Source organism: Aythya marila (genome assembly GCF_965140915.1).
Source record: "Aythya marila genome assembly, chromosome: 2".
Lineage (NCBI taxonomy): Eukaryota > Metazoa > Chordata > Aves > Anseriformes > Anatidae > Aythya > Aythya marila.
This window is the reverse complement of record NC_139043.1, coordinates 154,583,269-154,603,991: the sequence shown is the minus strand read 5'-3', so window position 1 is coordinate 154,603,991 and position 20,723 is coordinate 154,583,269. Positions and strand designations below refer to the sequence as shown.

Genomic DNA, 20,723 nt, shown 5'->3' with positions numbered 1-20,723 from the left:
TTTTCTCTCTCCTTCCCAAAAAATCCTCCGAGGCAGTTATGGGCCTTGCAGGGATGTTTGTGCTGAGCTCTGCCACAGAGTGTAGCTCCAATGATTTCAGTGGCAGCCGAGAAGTGGATTATAAAGCCAGAAGGACTCACTCTCAACATCTAGCCTGACCTTTGATATAGCAAATACCTTAAGTCTTTTTTTCCTTTAGGTATTCTCCTTCTGAAGTAAAGCATATCTTTAAAGTGGGGGAGGGAAATCTAAACTTAGATCATCCTTCATTGCATTTTAATATTTTTTTTTAATCTCCACAGTGGCTTTTTGCCAATGGTAATGGTCCCTGCCGTTGGAAATTATCTTCTGATTTCTAGATTGTCATCAAGATTCAAGCTTACCTGTGATTAGTTGGCTTGTTTGGCTAATTAAAGAGGCAGTTAATTATTACTCCTGTGCTGGATACATCACTTTTTAGGTAGAGTTGCACCAAAATCTACCTTTGCTGAACCAAGACGTATAGCAGGACTAGAAAAAAAACGTTATTTTCAGTAAGTGAGTAGTTCTCTGGGTCATCTTTTGATGCTTGATCCATGTTTCATTGGACTTGGCACTGCATCTGGCCCTAACACGGCCATGAGCAGGTGCAGCGTGGAGAAGTGTAGAAGTAGCCTCCACGTCCCAGCTCTGGTAATTTCATGCACATAATTAAAGCCTGATGTCGATAAATTAAAGCCTTGTGGTTGATAAAATTTTTAATCTGGGATCTGTTGGTCTTTGTCTTTGATCACTCAAGATGGTGCCGTGCCTTGCGGACTTCTCTGCATGCATCACGGCGGTGTCATCGCCCTTATCAGGTGCCACTTGGGATCATTGGGAAGAAAAATTCATCACAGTTTGATAAACCATAGTTGCCATAAATCCATACTGATTTGCATATTTAATAGCTATTTCTTATGGCTGAGCGTTATGTTACCAGCATTTGGAGAACCAATGCATTGAGCTCATCATTTGCTGGAGAGAAAACCAGAAGGGTTAAGCTGGCCACTGCTTCAGGAAATGGTAATATTCTCCTTTAATAACTGAGCCCAACATCAGCTGTTACTTCTTTTTTTTTTTTTTTTCTTTTTTTTTTTTTCCTCCTTTTCTTTTTCTGGATTTGTTGTTAGGCTGGCAGGCCGCTAATGAGCAGTGTATTATCTGTTTTACCCTTTAGCTTTGATTCAGCGTTAGCTTTTCTTCTGGAATTTCCTTGATTTTTCCAAATGGTGTCACAAATCAGCACTAATGAGCCAAATCGCTGCTTAGCTGGCTTTTTCAGCTACGTTGGTGCGGATGTTACCGACACTTGCTGGATTTAATCACATCTAAGCTGCTATTTTTGAACTTTTTTGAGCAACTGATGAGGTGAACAACAATTTCCACCAGCTTTCAGTGAAATTGTGCATTTGAATGTTTTCCAAATATTTTCCAAATGTAGAAAAAAGTTATGAATGTTGTATAACGTATAATGATTTTCCTGAATTATTTCTGAGTTCAGTTACTTCTGTCCTGTCCTGTACAAACTCTGTTGTGAAGGTTACCTTTGCCCTTGTGTTATTATTATTATTATTTTTTTTTTGAGATAAATGTCCTGTGTGCTGTTTTCTTTTTTACCAAACTGGTCCATTTTTTCCCCACCAATTCATATACAAGCATTATAAGTGTTTTGCAAGGTCTGTGTTTCCCCATGTGAGATGGGTTGCCTTCCCCAGCTGAGAATTATGGACATCCAAAAAGGGGTACCTACCAAATTCCTACTTATCACTGATGTTTTGTTCACCTTTAACGGGTTCAGTTCTCCCCACTCTTCTTCCTTTTCTGCTTTATAAAACAGGCCTTTTAGAAAAAGCAAGGACTTATATTACTGTTCTAGATTTTATTTTTTTTTTATTTTTTATTTTTTTTAAAGTGAACAAGTCACGTTTGCCCAAGCAGCCACTCATTTCCACTTCTTTGATCAACTCCTCCATATCAAGATGAGCTCTAACACAAAACTCCCTTGAGCTGCACAATCCTTTCCGAGTTAGGAAGCTTGTCATCTGTAATATTAAATAATTCTAAGGATGTTTTAGTCCTGGCAGCAGGAGACTTCGAGCATCTGCCAGTCAGACTGAAGTCCCTCAACAGAACTTTTTTCCTTACTCTTCATAGGCAAGTGCCGGTCTTCTCTCCTCTGTTTCATTCTCTTGTTCTGCACATTGCTTGGTTTGTCAGCAGCTTGGAAATCCTGCCCCGTGTGTCTCTGAATGCTGCTGCTTCCTTTGCTCGGCTCGTCCCTCTTGCAGAGGTTATAGCCTGGCAACATCACGTCCTGAATATGCAAAGACCACTCCACGTTTTGATGGTGTCCATCCATGTGGGCCATCAGAGCTTCCCTAATGGGAGAACTGACCTTCACTCTAGACGGCAAACAGAAATTGTGACCATCTGATTGCTCTTTTGAGGAGCTGATGGGTGAAATAACTCAGTCCTTTTTGAAAGGTTGAGGCTGACTTACTGAATTTTTACGAAAATCGTCTTTCCTCTTCTACTGATGGTTGTTCTGAAGTGTAATGAAGTTTGCACGCCCGTCTGCGGCGCTGGCTGAAAAGGTCTAGGCTGACTTAGCCATGTCAGGCATCAAAAAATTATGCAAATATTTCAGTTTTACTTCGTTAAGTGAAAAGGCTTGACAAGTTTCTTCAAGGGATGGTGGATGTGGCTTCTGCTTTTCCCGTGAGTAAAATAGCAGGAGGGGTTGGGCTGGCCTGTGGGGATGGAGGTTTCTGGCAGAGCTAAGAAAGGAAAATCCATGGGAAAAACCACAACTTGAAATTGTGGGCAGGTCTTTGTCCTCTCCAGAGGCTTTCAGGTAGCAGCTGATAGGGGTTTTCTTTCCTGGGGGGATTCTTGGGTTTCTAGTCAGTTCATTATAGCTTTGTCTTGAGATGAACAAATGAGAGATGAAAAAATCCATACTGCAGTCAGAATAATAGATTGAAACTCATTTAAGAAATCCCAGTGTTTTAAAGAAATGCTGAAAGCTGGGGTCTCCTCTTTGGGTCACTGTAAAGGTTATTTAATGTATAAAATAAAAATTAATGTAACTTTTAATTTAAAATGTAAAATATGTAGATTCACTTACATGAAAAGCTGAAATGTTATTCCATGAAGGACAAACTCGTGTGTGCAGTACTGGCAAAATCCTACAAAACGAAATGCCTGAAAGCTAAACAGGCCTTCTCGTTTTGAAATGCAGATTTCAGACAGTTTAGATTTTGCAATCTGGAGTTTCCAGCTCCTGAGAGTCCTTCAAGTTTAATTTATCTCTGTTGGCTTCAGTGGCAGAGAGACAGGGCATACGTGAGCATTTTGTTTTAACTAATGCCTCTTCAGAGCAGCAGCTGTATGCTCCGGCAGTGATGAGATAAGGTGTGAGGCTTTGTAAAATAGTTGGTAAAGTCAGGAAGGAGGAGAAATGGCACCTTCTCTTCGGGTCTGCTGCTTGCCTGGATCTTAGGCATCTGCATCAGATGGTTTTTTAACCCAGCAAATTGGAAAGGTAGCTTTTGTTTTGGTGTTTGTGTGGGTTTGGTAGCAGTTATTAAGAACTTCTGGACCCTGAATTCTCAGAACTGTCAGTTGAGCTAGAAGAGGTTTCTTTGTAGACATGAGGCATTGTTAGTCCTTGTACCTTTTTTAATGAAATAGCCAGTAAAGGAAGACTTCGCACGCTCTTTCAAACCGCTGAGTGTAACACTTAGAAAAGTCTTGTTCTTCTTCTGTTCCTATTTGGACCAGCATGGAGAGAAATGCCTTGAGGATTTATCTGTGTTCACTTTTATATATATATATTTCTAAAGCTGTACGTGTATAGACAACTAGAAAGACGGAAAGAAAAAGGAGGTTTGCACGATAGCGAACTGAATACCTGAAAATGATACCATGGAGGAACACGAGCAGAAGCAGCAAGGGTCAGCCTGCTTTAATGAAATTACATTGTCTGAAGTTGTTATTTTAGAAGCTTTTCCATCTCACCATGCCCAAGAGCCAGTGTCACACGGTTAAATCGGGAAGGCTGAGTTGGTTCGGTGTGTTGTGAGACAGTATGCGGATACAGGAGGGATTCCTCAGTGGTTAACTCATACCAGGGGCTGAAGTTGTGTTTTTGACAGCTAACGTGTGCAACAAATGATGAAATGCTGTTCCCTTGCTCTGCCTACTTTGAGATGGAAGGAACATCACGAGCAGCAAGGCTGCAGTGGGAACGTGCTGTTTATTGCCACATTTTCAATACGTTTTTAGTACTATTGAGTATGGGAGTCATGTCGTTTGTGAAATGCTTAGCTAAACATACTGCTTTCTCTTTTTTTTTTTTCCTTTTTTTTTTTCTTTTTTTTAAAATAAGCGATGTTTTTAAAGAAGTGCACTTGAATTTGGTTGCCATGGCATGTGGCTGAGGGGTCGAGTGCGGCTCCTAGAAAGCACGGCCTTGGTTTTGAGGATGGGTGTTACAGATGAGATCCTGGATGGCTGATGACAGTCCCCATCTGTCTGAAGCACCTCTGGTAAGCAGGATGCTGTCCTAAGGAGATGGGGCACGCTACAGCAGGGTAGCAAAAAGCTCTGTGCCTTTATGAGCGTAGCCAACTTGTAGACGTCTATGTCGCTGTGTACTACCTTCTTCAAGATAAATGCCATGAAAAGCCTGCAACGTTGGACAAATTTGCTCTGCCATATGCTTGTGGAGGAGTATTTTTCTGAAGCTTTTCTGTATGACTGGTAATCATAGATTGGTTTAGAGAGACATTTCTGAAAGTGTGAAGGGAAGGGAAGGGCAGCGTGTTAATGTGAATTAATTGTAGTGCTCATCAAGTCAACATCCAGTGGAGACCGATTCATTACCTAGTCTTTTCTTTTGCTTCTAAAAAGCTTAATGCTGCACTGAATAATGGATCCAAGGTCAGCTTTAAATAAAAAAAATTGGAAGAAACCCCTAACATCTAATTTGCTGTAAATTCCCATTTTGTGGTAATAAGTGAAATGGGTTGGTCTGTTTGTTTGTTTTCCCATTAATCTGCCTGCAGAGATGCTAGGGGAGGTAGTTGTATTGCACAGAGCTGAGAAGACCTAACAGATAAAGGTCCAAGCTTAATTCATGCATCGTAATGGAAGGAAATGGTATTTTAACATCTTTTATTGGGTTACTGGGGAAAAAGGGAAGAAGAAACATGCTTAGCCTTGAACAAGAAGCCCAAGAACCATGACCTGGACCTTCATCCCCTGGTTTCAGCCCACTGCCTTCATGCTGTTACCTCCTCTCCCTTCCACATCAAATCCAAAGGTACCAAATACGGCCTTGGTGCGTACCCTGAAACAAAAGGGTTGGATTACTGGTGGTGTCGCAACCCTTCTCCAAAATTCCTGCTTAGCCTGGCAGGATTCTTTTTGGTATAAAAGACTATCCCATGTTCCTCCTCAGTATCAGCTGGAGGACGACAACCAACGTAAAGTAAATCTTCGTGTCTTTTATGTACAAACTGCTCCCTCCTTCTTGGGCAGTCTCAGTTTTGGCAAACAGAACATCAGTTTTTAGGAGCAGTAAACTGAGAACTTCTTTTTGGCTAATCTTAAATGAAAAAGTGGATGTTTTATCCTTGTGACACGTGATTAAGTATCTTTTGGTATCTGGAGACAGCGCTGTCATGGGACTAGACTGTTCATTTTTTACATGAATGATGGTGGTATCAGCCTGTGCTTATCTGAGCTAAGTCTATTTTAATGAACAAACTCTTGAACTTGGAATTTAGGGAATAACTTCGTGCTAAATTAAGCAAAAGGACAATATCTCTTTTCACAGAATTGTAGAATCAACATTGATTAATTGGAGTTACTTGCAGTAATTACAGATGAGATGAAAGTCTCTGTCTGCCTTTTTTCTTTTTTGTAATAACATTATATCTTCTGTGAGTTCTTTTTTTTTTTTTCTTTTTCTTTTTTTTTTTTAAAGGACAGGTGGAGAGCCTTTGCTTTCCACCTCATCAAAAAGAAGCGTAAGTTTTGGTGACAGAAGATCTGTAAATATTTTACAGAATTCAGCCGGGAATCCATCTGGACCATACTTCTTTTTTTAGCCTTTCGTTCTTTTATAGTTTCCCTTAATTTTATCTGCAGAGAGCAGCTATCTCAACTTTCGGAACTGAGCATTTGAAAATTGATTTTGAAACGTTCCCTGCAAAATAATGGCCTGGTAGAGGCATGTATTTCCTTAGAGCACTTTAAAATGGGACGACCCATCCTTGATGGAGCTTGCACTTTGTTTTCCAATGAAACAATTTTACTCTGAAGCATCCGCAATATGTACAGTGCCTGGTAAAACGTAATTGATACAGTTGTTTATGATACTTAGTCGAAATAACAACAATATCTTCTGATTTTTATGAGCATGTAGTCATTAGGGGCTAGATTCTCATACTTTGTGCGGATAACAAATTTAATCCGTGGATTAAGGCAGCTCAAGAAGGGAGGCAGTGTTCAATTTGAATAAATATTCTTGGTCTCATCCTGGAATGAGAACCTTTTAGACACAACTCTTTGCACCCTCCCTGTGCTCTCATGATCTTAATTGCCTGAATTGTTTGGTGTTATATTTGACCTCAAACCATTTCGGTTATGCTCCAGCAGCAGTGTTTTCATTTCCTTTCTTACAGCATAGTGAGATTGGGTTTTGATTTGAACGTTACAATGGGTTGTGTTTTTTTTTTTTTTTTTCTGTCTTCTTTAAATTAAAAGCCAGAGTTTTCATCTTTTTACTTTTTTTTTTTTTTTTTTTTTTTTTTTTCCAAGTTAAATGTGATTTAATCAGGTTATTTGCCAAGAGGAACATAAATGGTGGAGAAGAGGAGCTATGAACTTGGAGAGTGGTTCTGGAAAATAAGAGATAAGTCCTTGGACTTTCTGTCCAAGGTTTAAGAGAGCTTTAGGTGCTGGTTCCTCTGGGCTCTCCTAAGAGCTCCCCAAAGCAGTGCAGCTCTTCAAAGGAGGTGAAAGGTGACATGGACCTCATGCCCCATGTGATGATCTATGTCAGAAAGCCAAGCCCTATTGCTGTGATCAGTTCACCAGGGGCTTCTGTCTGATCCAAAGCCATGTAAGGCCTGTATGTATCCAATCCTCTCAGTTTTACGTTGCTTTTAGACTTTTCTGTGGCTGATTCACAGAGGAAGGAAAATGGCCAAACCTGTTAGGGATCTTCCAGGTCCTACACTCAGATAAGAGGAAAGAGGGGGAGAAAACAACACATTTGCAGAGATCAAAACTGCTCCAACATTTGTCCCCTTCATTTTTGCATGGATCTGTTTTCCCTCCCTTTGTCATTTGATTTTATTTTTTTTTCTGTCGGATCTCCTCTGTTCACCATTTCTCTTCCTGCACAAGCTGTTCCATATTTTTCACTTTATTGTTGGGTTTTCAGTTTCATTTTCCAGTCAAAGCACTTTCCTTTGGTGCTGGCACCTTGCAGCTGTAATTTCCGTGGATTATTTTATGTCTGTGTAGGTTTGGATGGCTTCCCAAAGCTTTGAATGTAACACAAGCAAATGGTGCAATAGAACATTTGAATTACAAGTTCTTTTGGTCCATGTCCTGACTCCATTACAGAGCCTCCTTCATTTTATGTTTTATTTATTCTGTTTTCAGAATGATGCTTTCTTCAGCCTGAAGAAGTTTGTGAGACAAAGAATATAGGTAAAAACTGACTGCATGCATACAAAGAGTGGAAAGAAATAAGTCTCGAATATAAATGCTACCCTTTATGTAGAATCAATCCACTAAAAAACAACACTAAAAAATGGGGCCAGTGAGTTTAGATGAGCTTAGTTAGAGAATAAAAACGGCGTGTGTGGGAGTATGTATTTCTACACATGCGTGCATGCCCACACAATATTGCAGTTCTGTGGAATGGTGTTTTTAAGGGAATGCCTGTGTGATGAAAGTGCTGTTGGCACTACCATCACAGGCTGAAAGCAAATACAGCACAACAGGGTCTGTCTCTCGCCTCACCTTTTTTGGGACCTAAATACTTTTATACCGCAGAACCGCCTCGATTCCCATGCTTCCTTGGCAGGTGTGCAATTGTACAGCATAATTACTCTATTTTTTTTAAGAGCAATACAGATTCATCTTTTGTAGTATAGAGCTGCCCACTTTTCATCAGATGTGAGCTTAGCATCTGTAGCTTCTTCATGCCCATTCCCTACTTCAGTCTCTAAAGATTATGTTTACCTTCGTTAACGCGTGGATGGATTTAGATTCGAGCCTGCCTGAACACAGAAGGATGCTCAGCCACCAGTCTTTGGTGTCTGGTGGGTCCCTGGTGATGCTCTTGCTCTCTCCTTTCTAAGCGTTTCTCTTTCCACTTTGGTGAAAGAGATCTTGTGATACTTGATAACACAGTTGTCTTGAAATGTGGGTTTCAGAGTTGGCTCTAACCTTGATCCTAAAGCCAAGTTTGTAGGTCTTAGAAACAGCACTTAGTAGCCATAGAGGCAAAACAGACCTGTTGACTGAAAGAGGTGAATTTCAGATGTCCTTGAAAACTGCCTTGTCCAGGCTGTTCTTGAAAAGTCTGTGCTTACCTGAAGAGTTCCCTTCTGACAGTCATATGAAGAGACAAACTGGGTCAGGTCAGAGATGTGTCGATGCAAGATGGACCAGTTCCTCTCCAGTTATGTGATGACTCATGACTGCTTAGTGAAAAACATGAGAAGCGGTCAATCAGAGCATGGCTTCTTCCAGTGTTTTCCATGTTCCCTGAGTCAGAGGTGATACATTTCTGATTAATACCACCTGATGAAGTTTTCTTCTCTTGGTCCCATTGCAGTTTTAAACCTTTGTTCCCTGGCATTGGGGTAGTTTGCCTTTTTCTGGCCACTTAGTATGTCAGAGGATAACATTTTATGGGCTTTTCCGCATCCTGTCATTCTTTTTCCAGCCTGAAGAGACTTCACCTGTTTAGTTCTTCTGCTGTGTTAGAGGGAAATTGGTAGAATTAGAACACAGAACAGGGAGATGAGGAGGAGCAGTTTAAAGTTTTTTGTTTGGTTGGTTGGTTTTTGTTGTTGTCTGTTGTGTGTGTTTCCATCCTAGAAGCTTTCCATCCTAGAAGCTTTCCATCTTCCTCCCTTATCCTTTTTTTTTTTTTTTTTTTTTTTTTTTACTGAAAAGTAAGCACCTCCTGCATGTTTTGACTTCCTCGTCAGGCTCCACTGACTGTTGACTTAAATCCCTACCAGCAGCCACGGAGGCTCAGACACACACTGAGAGGTAGTTGCCTTAATGTGAAGCTGGTCTCTGCTCTCCTGCCAGTTCATAAGGTCCCTTTCAGGTCTACTAGCCCCACATACACCTCGTACGGCATCTCAGGTGGTATTTGGCATCTCTGTTTCATAGAATCATAGAATCATGGAATATCCTGTGTTGGAAAGGAACCACAAGGATCATCAAGTCCAACTATTGGATCCACACAGGACCACCAAAATCAGACCCTGTGTCTCAGAGCAGTGTCCGAACACTTCTTGAACTCCAGCAGGCTCGGTGCTGTGACCACTGCCCTGGGCAGCCTGTCCCAGTGCCCAACCAAGTCTGGGTGCAGAACCTTTCCCAAACCCCCAGCCTGACCCTCCCCTGTCCCAGCTCCATGCCGTTCCCTCGGGTCCTGTCGCTGTCCCCAGAGAGCAGAGCTCAGCGCCTGCCCCTCCGCTCCCCTCCTGAGGGAGCTGCAGGCCACCATGAGGCCTCCCCTTGTCCTGCTCTGCTCTGGGCTGATCAAACCAAGGCACCTCAGCCTCTCCTCAAACATCTTGCCCTCCAGACCCTTCACCATCTTTGTAGCCCTTCTTTGGACACTCTTTAATAGTTTTAAGTCCTTATATTGTGGTGCACAAAGCTTCACACAGTATTGGAGGTGAGGCTGCACCAATACAGAGCAGACTGGGACAGTCCCTTCCCTCGCCCAGCCAGCAGTGCTGTGCTTGAGTTTTCACCACAGGATACGGTTTCTTGTGGCTTCCAGGGCACGCTGCTGGCTCAGATTCAATTTGCCATCAACCAGAAGCCCCAGATTGCCTTCTGCGGGGCTGCTCTCCAGCATGATCCCACAAGTGTGTTTGTAGTTTGTTTGCCGTTATTTAGGCAAATGCATCTCACCCTATGTGTTGTCTTCATCAGGGTCTTACCCATGGCAAATTGTATAAAAAACACCCTGCTTTTTTTGGTGAAAACTTGCAGTCTGTGTTTTTAAGGGCAACTTTGAGCTTACACGCACGGTTTGATAGTCAGCTGTTCTGCTTTGGCTTGCTCAGGGCTTGGCGTTCTCCTCGCATGAGTCACGCGCTGAAGCGAAGCTGCTTTTCTCCTTGATATTTGCACTTGGTTCCCTTTGGTGCCATCATGTGCTACATGAGCTTATCAGCAGGAAGAAGTCCCAAAGTATGCGGTGAATGATACTGAAGCTGGGAAACGAGCTGAAACGAGGCTTTTATGGTTCATAACTGCCTAGTAACTGTGTCAGAGCAGGCCTCACCGATGCAGTTTTCTCAGCACGATGGTGGATATACCCCAAGTGTATCTGTCATTAGGGTGGAAGAAAGCTGAGAATGTGATGGGTTTAGCTCTCATCAGGCTGTCTCATGCTATTAGCTGCCTCCACTTCTTCCTTGACAAATGCTGTCTGAGCAGAGCTGGCCTGGAGAAGACGAGCTCCTTTGACAGCATGTATTTACACGTCCAGATGCTGTAGCAAGCTTCGCGTGCTGTCTTGTCGTCCTTGCTTGTAAGCCTTCAAACCTGTGAAGTCTCTTTTTCTCGTGTTATGCTAGTGCTGCCATTTGCCTACCATGCTCTGCAGCAAGCAGGAGATGTGGCAAGAGGCTCTTCTCTGTCCTGTAAGGCCTCCTATCCCCTGATGAAAAGGGGGGGATTGTTAACATGTTTTCCAGGATTTAGGCAAATTTGTTGTTGTGTTCTTCTACTGCATCTCTCTGGTGAATGACTGTGGTCAAAAACATCTCTATCCCATGTTCCTCTTCAGTCCACTTGCTTAATTTTCATCCCATTGCCCTGTAAGCAACCCCAACAATTCTTTACTTGACTGTGACTTTTCACCTACTGAGGAACATCCCTTGCTTTAAAAAATTATTTTATTTGTTGATGTCTTTTATCTGGGTAGGTAAAAAGTTGAAATACAGCTAGCCAAGGCAGTCACCATCCCTTCTAACCCACAAAGATTGTGATGTGGTTTAAAAATACAGAAAATCCTTTTGTGAACTGTCCTTCGTAGTCCTGGGCACCCTTCTCTAGGTGTCCCTGCTTGAGCAGGGAGTTGAAGTAGATGACCTCCAGAGGTCCCTTCCAACCTCCTGTGGTTTTGTGTGATTCTGTGAGCAGTGAATTAGTGTGCTGCTATGGATTGCCTGACATAATCAAGGGATCAACAAGTGGGGACATTTGAACTGAGCACTGAGGCCTGCTGGGTTTCTGATCTCAGATGCTCCAGCTAGGCAGAGCCTCACAAGTCACTTCACATCCCTGCAAAATTGAGCTAATATTTGTTTCCCTTTCAACTATGTTCTCCATCAGGGAAGGGTCTTTAAGAATGTGGATGAGTTGGAAAGCTGAATGTGCTTTTTAATTTTATTTATTTTTTTATGTGTGCACTGTCACAATGGAAAGTTTTCAGCAAATTTACTTAAATTTGATAGGAAAGTTGGCTCACAGACATTGCTGACTACAGGCTGTGGTTTCTGACAGATGGCCATAGGTCTCTGCGCAATCCTGAGGATCTTCTGCATTTTCTCATCAGTGGAGCACATGGATTTTTGCTATTTGGTTTTATGCAATCACACAACGTGGCCATCATTTGGAAGTCTTCTGTAGTCTTATGTGCACATCCCTAGTTGGAGTAACTACAGAAGTGCAATAGGAAAAGTGAGTAGTAGAAATGACAGAACTCTTGCCATCAGAAGCTGGTGGTATGTACAAGTTTCCCATGCTCACCTCATTGTGAACAAGATTATTTGTATAAAGAGGGGAAGTACATATTTGGATGCAGTATTGAAAAGGTATTTTACATAGATGCATAAGTAAATGTGGCTCCTGTGGTTGAAATCATTAGTCCTTGTCTTCTTGGGGGACCTGGGGGATGCTTTGGCGATGGTTACATAGTAGTTGACACCGTGCATATTAAAGCTGGTCACAGCCTGAGACTGTGTTGAACTATTTTCTCCTCTTTATATCCACAAAATATTTGCAGATACATTTATTTCTCTCCTTTTTTGTGTTGGTCTGTGGCTCCCTCTTTCTAGCTTATCAAGGGTAGCCTTTGCTTCAAGGGTGTCCTGGGGATGCCACAACTCACATTTGTCGGCTCCTGCCAAGGTTCAGCATCTGTCGGTGGTTCACCTGGGCTGCCCATGTTTGCTGGCATTTGATTTCTGAGCTTGTTTCATTTCTGCCTTCCTGAGTTCTGGCTTCTCTCTGGAAAGGAACTGGGAAACTGCTGCACAGTATCTGAGTGGTTTTCTTCCAGTTCCCACTTAAACATAAACAAGCAGAATAGCCCCAAAGAAAATCCTTCATCCCCATCAACATTAGGCTTTGGAGACTGCTGTCCATCATATGGCCAATGTGTTATATTTTAATTCTCTCCTCTCTATATATGACTTCAGTTACGCTGTACTTAACTGACTGCTGCCGTATCCCATGGCTTTGGTAGGAATACTGAAATGAAGACACCAAGAGACACCAAGTTGTTTACTGTTTCTCAATGAACTGCTCCCAAAGGAAGAAGTAGATTCTTGAGTTTTCCACCAATTACTGTGTCTTTCTGCTAGACCATGCTGCTTCTCATTTAGCCTTCTGCAGGATTTGTTTATAATAAAAGTACTGATGAACATAAATGTAGATGAGTTCTTATGCTGATGCATATTCTTATCACGTGCAGTGAGTAGCAGTGTTTCTCCTTTGGGAAGTGGTACATTGAAAGTGAAGTTGTATTCTAGGAGAGCAGGATCCACAGATTTAGGAGTCTATTACTTGATTAATTCAAGCATTCCATTTTATCCTGCCTCTCCTTCCCCTAAAAGCATTGCAGGTGTGTCAGCGAGGACTCAGAAGTTCCTGTGGACTCAGAAGTGGTTGTCAGATGTATTTTTCCTTAGTCTGTTGAAATCCGATACTGATTTATAAACGCTATTTTTAATTTTGTTAAGCTGACCTAGTACATTGCACTTAGTCTTTGTCCATTCGTGCATGTTTGTCTTTTGTAATTAATAAGTTTACTTTAAATTCAGCGTAGCAAACTAGACACTGGTTCTCTCTTTCTCTCTTCTCTGTTTTGCTCCTTCCTTTTTTTTTTATTATTTTTATACAGCAAGTAAGCATTAATATTCCTCTTTTGTAACCACTGAAAAGGCACACGAAACCTAGATTTCGAACTGACTGGAAATTTAATTTTGCTGTTCACTGAAATATGGAATACTTCTGTGTTTGTCTAGCATATGGATAGATTAAGACCATTCTGCATGCAAGGTTCACAAAAAGTAGACAACATGGCACAAAACAGCAAATAGAAGGCGGCAATACAGGAAAAAAAAAAAAAAAAGATAAATTCCTTGGTAAATTTGAACAGGCACATTCAGAGCATTTGTACTGAAGATTTTCAGGGTTGGGAACTGTCTAGATTGTGTTCTCCTGCAGGAGATATGTTGTTTAACTGTTATTTAATGTCAGTTTAAAAAATAGGAGAGATGACATCACATCTCTATCAAACTGAGCTAACGATGACCCGGCACTAAGTCATCTCAGCAGTGCTTCTCATTTAGCCTGAAGATAAACAGAAGAAAACATTACATACAAGTCAGTGGCAGTAGACTCCAAAACATCTTTGGTCTTCCTTCTTCTCTCTCGATCTAAATACCTCTGTATCACGGAGGCCTGATTGTTTCTCCGGGTGAAAAGAAATTTGGGTCCTGAGGGTTTGACCTTGCTAGTTCAGTCGTTTTGTCATTTATCACACTCTGCTGCTGCTCCTGGGAACCAAAGTGTTTCAGTGTGTACTGCCTTTTGCTTTGAAGATGGAAGGCATCCATCTTTCCATGGCATTTGTGATCCTTTTGATGGAAGACTTTCTCTCGCAGCCCTAACCAGCTACTTCTGCTCTCAAGAAGTTTATTTAGCTGAAATGGGAGGTCTATGAATCTGAGGTTCCCAAGTTGAACAGAATATACCTCTAGCCCTTATTCTTGGCATTTGCCTACGGCCAACCTGTCTCTGGTGCCTCTCAGCAAGATTTGAAGACTGTCTTCGATTCTTTTGTGAGAAGACATGCAGTAGGGTCGATGTGGAAGAAGACTGCCTATTGAAGTGGCAACTGGGACTGACTTGAAAGAAGCACCACAGGCTTCCAGATTGCTTGTCTTACCTCTCTTCTTCCTGTCTGCGATGCACAGACAGTTGTGCGATGCGAAATGAATACAGATGATTTACAAGCATTCATTCCTTCCCATCTCTGTTGCTTATGATTTTCTTCTCCTTTCTGTTGTGTGATCGTCCATCAGATCTGAAGTCCCCTAACGTCAACAGGGGGTCTTACATTACACCTTTGTGAGGGGATGGAGGTGACTTGTGATTAACAAAAAGGGGTCTGGTGTACCTGATGGGTGCAGTTGTTGCACATAATGGAGGTAACCCACTGATGAAAGAAGGGGTTAGGTAGAAGCAGTGCATGTTGGCTCTGCGTAGTGCCATGGGGCTGGTGGAAAAATGAGATTAAACACAGTTTAATCAAATGTGCTGAGGCTAGCCACAACCCTCAGTGTCATCCTAGTAGGACAGTGAACTGCCTGACTTTCTCTGTATATATTTCTCAGTGTATATCTCCGTAAAACTCCAGGTCCATCTTATCCTGCTATCTCCGACTTCACAGTCTGTCCTGATAGGATCTATTCCCGAGACAAACTGCTGTGCTTCTGGAGACATGTATGATGGCAGCTATACCACAGGGAAGAAAAAAGAACAAAACAGATCTGTCTAAAAGTAATCAGATGGTTTCCTGAAATAAGGCTTTGACAAAGAAAAATGGGGGAAAAAGAAAAAAAAAGGGATTTTTCTCATTGTTTCTTAGCAAATCTCCAGAAGAGCAAAAGCAGCTTGTTTCTTAGATAATCGGAGCTGTTTTTACTTTGCACCTACTCCACAAAGCCTTAAGGCTGTGGGCGTTCGCTCTGTAGTACACTTCAGCCGGAGGAGGTTAGGCAGGAGTGTGCTTCAGTGTATTGAATCGGGTTGTTTACAGTCATAAGTGACGTTGTGCCTGTCAAGTACTACATATGTGTCTCTAGAAGCTTCTGGAAGCCAAATCAATTTGTACAAGGTCTGATTATAAATATAATTATATATATAATTATATATAAAATATATAATATAAATATATAATTATAAATTCCTGGCTTTTTTTTTTTATTTGGATGATGTTGTTGCCTTATTTTGTGCCATGTCAACCTGGGCTAGACAGCTTCCTCCTCAGGGCATGGGGGCAGAGATGACTTCAGTCTCCAAGGGCCTTCCATCAGCGTTAAAACTTCCTTGGGAAGCAAAGTGGAAGGAAAACGTGTATCGTTGCCTGGAGAGCTGCCTCCCCTGCCCTGCTGCACGTAGGGCATCGTCCTGGACCACCTCCCTGCCAGTCATTTCCTCAGCTTCGGAGTGCTGTGTCCTCGCCTTGCCTGCCTGAAGCCACCTGAGAACACAACGTTAATATTACAAGCATCAAAGATCTAGAAGAGCATAAATTACCTCAAAGCCACAGCCTGAAAAAGAAGAAAGTCATCCCCTACAGCTATTCTGATTGACCTCTACCGGTCATGTTACAAGGCTCAGTAAGCACTTGGGGATTTGTGCAATTACACCAATTCAGTGTTAAAACCATTGATTTATAAAAAAATGCTTTGGCAGTAGAGCTTGTTCATAAATTCAGGCGCTCTGAGAAAAAGGAGAGGGGCATTTTTTCCAGGTGAACAAGACAGAAGCTGCAGAAGCTGAAAAGTGGCGGGTCTGTGATGTGAGTGACAGAGTCAAGTGCGGGGAACAAACCATTAGAGGAGTTTTGAAAATACAGCAGTTTGTAAATGTCTTTCTGTCTTGTGGCATCAAAAAAAAAAAAAAAAAAAAAAAAGACAAGGAAGAAACCCAAACCTTTGATATTAATCAGGTTAATTCTGGCACCCTGCAAAAAGGAGGGCCCTACATCTGGCCATCCATTTTACCATTTTACAGACAGGGAAACTAAGGCAGCTGTATGGAAAGCAAGCCAATACTAAGTATTCTCCTTTCTTGTTGTGATTTGTGTGTGCTGGTAAACAAGTCTCCTAACGAGAAATGAAAGGGGATCAATCTGTTCAGTTCATCTGAGGGAAGGTTAAGAGGCAGCAGAGAGATCAAACAGCAAAGTTCAAGAGGTGAGAAGATGCAGCTCTTGAAAGAGTGGCCGGGGCTGTTCCTTTATTAACTGAAGCCTCAAAGTCTCTTCTGGTAAGAGGTGACCTGGTCTGACCAGAGTCTGCAGGGGTTGATGTGTAAAGATGTTTTGTGTCAGATGATCTGCTCTCTTTAGGAAGAAAGTCAGGCTGCTTGATAACAGGATTTTATCTGGATTAAAAACTTCAGAAAATGTCTCTTTAGTTGGTCATCGAGAAATGGAGGTTTTGTCACCACGAATCACATCTGAAGCCCCCCCCAAAAGCACTTCTTCATCATCAAAGTGGTGGTCGAGCTGGAGTGCTGCTGCTCTCACCACCTCCAGCACTCATTCATGCCAGGCATTTATTATCCAAACTACATGATTTTAGTGTTTCAGAGCTGAGTAATAAATAGAAACATGCCGCTTTGTGGCGACTGTGCCATTCCTCAGGCAAAGATAGGCTAAAAGACACACTTGGTGCCTCATGAGGAACATGTTTGTAGACTCGTCCACCTGATGACAGGTGTAAAAACCCAAGTGCAAACTGGAGAGCTCAGCCTTTTTTCTTCCAGGATGAAACTGGGAAGCTACAACTTATGAAGAGCTCCTTCTTCTCCTACCCACACCAAGTCATTTGTGTACTGAGGGGATGGTTCAGAAGCAAACATTGATCTGACCTACTGAAAAAGCAGTTCAGTATTTATTTTCTGTCCTATCTTTTCTTTATTACCATGTCCCATTTCTGTGTTTCTGTATCTTCGCATCTGCTTTGAAGGCTCATCTGTCCAGCATAAGCTGGTCTTGCACCTCCTAATTTAAAAGAAAATAAAAAAGTAATAAAAATAATAATAAAACAAACAAACATCTAAGTTGCTTACAGTGCTTTATAACCTATTTTTTATCTTCCATGCTGAAATCTTCTCCCCATTTCTTTTTTGTCTTCTGTTACTAATGCTGACCACCTGAATGTCCTGGTAAATGGAGAGCATAGGGAAACTCCTTAATTAAGTTTGCCTGCTGGTAGTAGCTTTCCCAGCCCATGAAACAAAGACCAACCCATTTCTTGGGGTCATGTGTCCTTCTAATATACAGAGTGATTGATTTCTACAGGATATGGACAGCAATAAATGGTTGCATGTAATTAAAATGCACATACGTGTTTGTGGTGGGTTGGACAATCTTTTGGTCTGGCTTGGGTGTGGTTCTTTCATTCCCATTGTAGGTTATGGGATAAAGCTGTGATCAAGTCTCTTATTTTTTCCCTTTTTTTCTGTATCTAGTATGTTAGGCAATGCTTGTTCCAATTTGCATGAACTGCCTTCACAGCAAGTCACCTGCCTGTCACAGTAAGTTGGACAAGCCTCCCTGAGGAGCTGTAGACAAAAGAATTGAGAGGTGCCATGGGGATGGGGAGGGAAATGCTTTTATTGCCAATCAAAAGGAAGGTGTACAGATCGGCTCTCAAATTTTTCTGTGAACACTGTACTATGGGGTAGGAGTGCGGTTCTGGAGCTGTGTGAATAAGGGATATTTCAATGGCTTAGTAGGATGGGGTGGGAGGTGGTTGTTTCTAAAAAGGTTGGTTAAATGAAAACAAAATATTTTGTTTTCAATTCTTTCCTTTTTTCTCCCTTTTCGGGGAGAAAAAGTTTTAAAATGGAAACATGCTTTGAAAATGAAAAATCAACATGAAACATTTGGAGTGCTGTAAATGCCTTCCTCCTCTCCCCCTTTCACGCCACTCTGTTGGGGAAAAAATAGACACATTCACTGTTTGCCAACGAACACTTGCCCAGTTGTAATCAAGTCATCTTACAACACGATGTAGACTTTTGCTCCACATTTGTTGTATGTGACCTTGGGGAAGCTGTGGCACCATATGCTTCCCCTTGTGCATCTGTAAAAAGAGAGGGTAGGTCAGGATCAACCTCTGTGTAGAGGCAGTTTTCCAACCACTTGATTGTTCCCCTTCCCTGTTTATAGCACGTTTAATCTGTAGCCGCACTGAGAGATAAAGCAAATAACATCTTATCCCTGCCCAAAATTGTTCCTGTAACTGTCTTCTGTGTGCCCTTATTTTCCCAAGTGGAAGGTAAGGGTCTTGCTAGGTCTTGGATGCAATTTGTGGTGGAGGTTGTGTTAGTGTTGTAGCTGTGGGCTGACAAGAGACCTGGCAGAGGCAGGATATGTTCACAAGTCCATCACAGACTAAGTTCCCCTGCAGCCTGTGGAGAGGCCCCTGGTGGAGCAGGCTGTCCCCCTGCAGCCCATGGGTCCCACATGGAGCAGATCTCCACGCTGCAGCCCGCCCATGGGTGGAGGAGCCCCTGGTGGAGCAGGTGGATGTGGCCTGGAGGAGGCTGCGGCCCATGGAGAGCCCCTGCAGGAGCAGGCCCCGGGCTGGAGCTGCAGCCTGTGGGGGACCCCTGCTGGAGCAGTTTGCTCCTGGGGGATGGACCCCGTGGGACAGAGCCGTGTGGGAGCAGTTCCTGAAGAGCTGCTGCCTGTGGGCAGCCCACACCATGAAGGAGCAGTGGAGATGAAGTGTCAGGGACTGACACTTCCCCATTCCCCATTCCCCATTCCCCTACACTGCTTGGGAAGAGGAGGTGGAAGAGGAAAGAAAAGGGGGAAGGTGTTTTTAGTTTGCTTTTAGTTTCTCATTGCTCTAGCCTGTTAGTCATAAGCAATAAAAGACATTAATCTCCGTATTCTGAGTCTGTTTAGCCTGTCACAATAACTGGTGAGTGCTCTCCTTGTCCTCATCTCAACCCTTGAGCCCTTCGCATTGTATTTTCTCCCTTTTCACTTTGAGGATAGGGAATGAAAGAGTGGCTGTGGTGGAGCTCGGCTGCCCAGCTGGATAAAACCACCACCATGGCTTTACCTTCTTGACACGATTGACTATTGTGCCGTTTAGTGTCTTGGTAACCCTTGGTTCGCAGGTGGTTTCTTTTAACTTTTGCTCTTGTTTACTTCAATTGCTGACTGAAGGCTGTTTTCCTAAACTGTAGGATTTATGTGCTAGAGGTACCTGCACCCTCAGATCCCAGTTACGTGTGTATGCGGGGCACTGAGGCTGGGTGGGAAGCTGTGCTCTGGATTTGATCCCCTTTTAACATATTTAGGTGGTTGGTACATCCAGCTCCCACCCCTGTGTTCTCTCAAGGCAAATGCACTTTCTTCCACTTTTAGTTTTCATGCCCAATTAAGACAGGATGGTAAGTGACTTCTTTTAGTCCTATAGATCCTCTGTCTGGCTCTTCTCAGCAGTGCTGTTAGCTATTTTTTTTATTTATTTTGAAACTCTGAAATTAAAAATGAGAATGAAGTGCGGGAGGGGCCCTTTTTTGTTGACTAAGTCCCTACCTTCTTCCTCCTGATTTTCCCTATTTGGGGCATTTTTTCCCAGCCTTGATAAAAGGAACTGACAGCTGGGTTTGGTCCTGCATCATGCCCTTTCTGTTGTGGCACATCTATCTGTTTTCTTCCTTTGCTGTTGTCACCTCCATGCCTTAGTGTTGGGCTACATTTAATATTAAAGTTGTGGAACCCCGATGTTTTGCTCGAGGGTGTCTGTGGCTCATGGTGAGACAAGGCCTGCAGACAGTGAAGTGGAACAGGGGGAGAAGCCTTCCTCTGCCAGTGCTTTTCTGATTTCAATCTGCTGCTGCTACCGCTGCTTCTGCTTTTTTTTTGGTTTTGTTTTGTTTTTCCTTTTTTTTTTTTTTTTTCTTCCTTTCTTCTTTTTTAAACCAGCAAGGAAGAATAACCCTGGCTCCAATATTTATACTAGAGGTCCAGGAGCTTACAATACAGCAGCAAGCTGTCTCTTTTGAGAGCTAATCGAGACTGTGGTATGATGGATAGACTCCTCACCAGCTCTGTAGCAATAATGTTCCAGAAGACAGCATTACCTGGTTTTGATCAAGTGCCTAGTCTATGCCTACCATCTCTAGATCTCAAAGCACTTTGTGAACAGCGAGGAATTAGTCTTGACATGGCTGAAACTGATAAATTGTTGCCCTTTATTACTGGAGAAAGTAAGGTTGAGAGGGATCTAATGACTTGGTCACCCCCAAGATCATCTGTAGTCCAGGAAACCTGGATTTTAGTGTTTTGTTTTGTGGTTGGGCATCCTGAAGTTTGGAGATAGGCCCTTGGTTTTTCATTTGCCTTCCCTCCTCCACCTAGAGTAGTACGA

The 20,723-nt window shown here is 42.5% G+C and overlaps 1 protein-coding gene across 3 annotated transcripts in view; it reads left to right on the top strand.

Moving 5' to 3' along the window:
- The window catches only part of TSNARE1 (t-SNARE domain containing 1), a 452,412-nt gene that overhangs the window by 78,041 nt on the left and 353,648 nt on the right, over nt 1-20,723 (top strand). The window contains exon 1 of one of the 3 annotated variants that reach the window (XM_082752777.1): nt 7,730-7,749. The exons of the other annotated variants lie outside the window; for them this stretch is intronic. The gene's annotated coding sequence lies outside the window, so the exon portion shown is untranslated. Of the gene's footprint in view, nt 1-7,729; nt 7,750-20,723 lie in introns of those variants that run through there. 3 annotated transcript variants of the gene reach the window in all.